The sequence below is a fragment of the Bos mutus genome, chromosome X (assembly GCF_027580195.1).
Source record: "Bos mutus isolate GX-2022 chromosome X, NWIPB_WYAK_1.1, whole genome shotgun sequence".
Classification (NCBI taxonomy): domain Eukaryota; kingdom Metazoa; phylum Chordata; class Mammalia; order Artiodactyla; family Bovidae; genus Bos; species Bos mutus.
In genome coordinates this window covers 21,915,239-21,917,448 of record NC_091646.1, presented here as the reverse complement: position 1 = coordinate 21,917,448, position 2,210 = coordinate 21,915,239, and positions in this window count along the sequence as shown.

The following is a 2,210-nucleotide window of genomic DNA, read 5'->3' as shown; positions in this document are numbered from 1 at the left end:
CAGTCACTCATTCACTCACCACATATTTTTAGACACCTACTCTGTGTCATATATTGGGCTAGGTAGGCACTGGAGATAAAATTATGAACAGAAAAGTAATGGTCTCACTGTTTTCAGAACTTACATCCTACTAGTGGAGGTGATTTAAAAAATAACAGTAAAGCTACTATTGTGATCAATTCTATAAGGGAGAAAAACTGGGTCTTAATATAAAAAACAATACAGGGAGTTGCTACTGCTAAGTTGCTTCAGTCGTGTCCGACTCTGTGCGACCCCATAGATGGCAGCCCACCAGGCTCCCCCATCCCTGGGATTCTCCAGGCAAGAACACTGGAGTGGGTTGCCATTGCCTTCTCCAATGCATGAAAGTGAAAAGTGAAAGTGAAGCCGCTCAGTCGTGTCCAACTCTTAGCGACCCCATGGACTGCAGCCCACCAGGCTCCTCCGTCCATGGGATTTTCCAGGCAAGAGTACTGGAGTGGGGTGCCATTGCCTTCTCCGAATACAGGGAGAGGTGACTTCATTTTGGCAGATGCTCAGGGAAGATCTTTCTGAAGAAGTCATATTTCAGCTGAGATCTGATAAATATGGACTGGCCATCTAGGAGACCAATCCGAGGGGAGGTATTACAGGCAGACAGAGAGCATGTGCAAAAGTCCTGAGTGAGATAAGCACTTGACTACTAGAAGCATTAGAACTAACAAGCAAACAGCAAAAACAAGAACTGTAACTGGAGGGCTACAGGTGAGGGAAAGAGTGATAGGAGGTGAGTTTGTAGAATACATATCTGATTTACATTTTTAAAAGATCCCTCAGGCTTCTGTGTGGAGAATGTCTGTAAGGGACCAGAAGGGAAAGGGATAAAAGTGGTGAGGAAGCTAATATAGTAATACAGGTAAGAGATGGAGATCAAGTTGGGATGGAGTAAGGTGAATTCATTTTAAGACTTTTTATATAGTAGAATACATATATGTATGTATGTGTGTGTGTATATGTGTGTGTATATATATATATATATATATATATATACTTTTCTGTATGCATATTATGCTTTACTAAACACAGGGAGCTCAACCCAGTGTTCTGTGACAACCTAGAGGGGTGGGATGGGGTGGGTGATGGGAGGGAGGTTCAGGAGGGAAGGGGACTATGTATACTTGTGCCTGATTCGTGTTGACGTATGGAAGAGGCCAACACAATATTGTAAGGCAATTATCCTCCAATTAAAAAAAAGTAGTGAAATGACATAGGTTGCAGACAAACTGCATTAGAAGAGGACATGAAGGACAGGAAGGAATTAAGGAAGAATCCTAGTTTCTGGCTTAAGCAACTGTACAAATGATCCTCTCTTTTCCTGAGGATCAAGTAGGTAACTTAGTTTGAGGGGGATTTTCTTTTGTTTTCTTCCCATCCATCCATCCTTCCTTCCTTCCTCTCTTCCTTCCTTTCTTTTTGTTAGATCTAGTGGGTTGTGATCCACTGCTGTGATGACAGTTTTAGTCCTCCTATGGGTCAGGAATCTGGTAACAGACAGAGTCTCAGCTCTGAGAGACAGGGCTCCCACTGTGGCCACACAACAAGCTTAAGGAAAAGTCTGACAAACTCATGTCCTTGCTTTCAAAAAGGACCAGGGAAGAGAGTGAACATGTCAGTGTAACCTTTACTCACTCTGCAGAAATTGCTCAGAGCACAGGGTTAGCAACTGCATACCAGGAGCATCTTGTGCATAGAAAAGCAAATTCCATGTGGGACTGTTGAACTCTATTCATTGTGAGTCTCTGAGAAGCCTTCATTAATGGTAACCCAACTACCTAGAGCTTTCAATGATATGAGATTTATTTTTTAATTCTGTTATGTCTCATTTTGCCTTTGTGTGCATGAAAGAGATAATGAAACAAGCTTAGTCAAGAAAACAATTTTCAGGAGATATTCTGGGGTCAGAATACATTCAGTTCTACTCTTCCTCTCTTCATTTTATTTGTAGTTCTGACCAATCAAAATTAATGCTCAGAATAATGGCTGGAAGCTCTGAAAAATCCTCAATCAGTAAAGACTGATTCAAGTATATCATTATACTTGATTTACTAAGTCTGGACAGTAGACTCAGATAGCTTAGTGGAATATTTCTTTTAAGCAAATACAATAGAAAACAGCTTTGTTCTTACCCTTCAGTTACCCAGAAAATCTAATTAAACATATGCCCTTTCCCC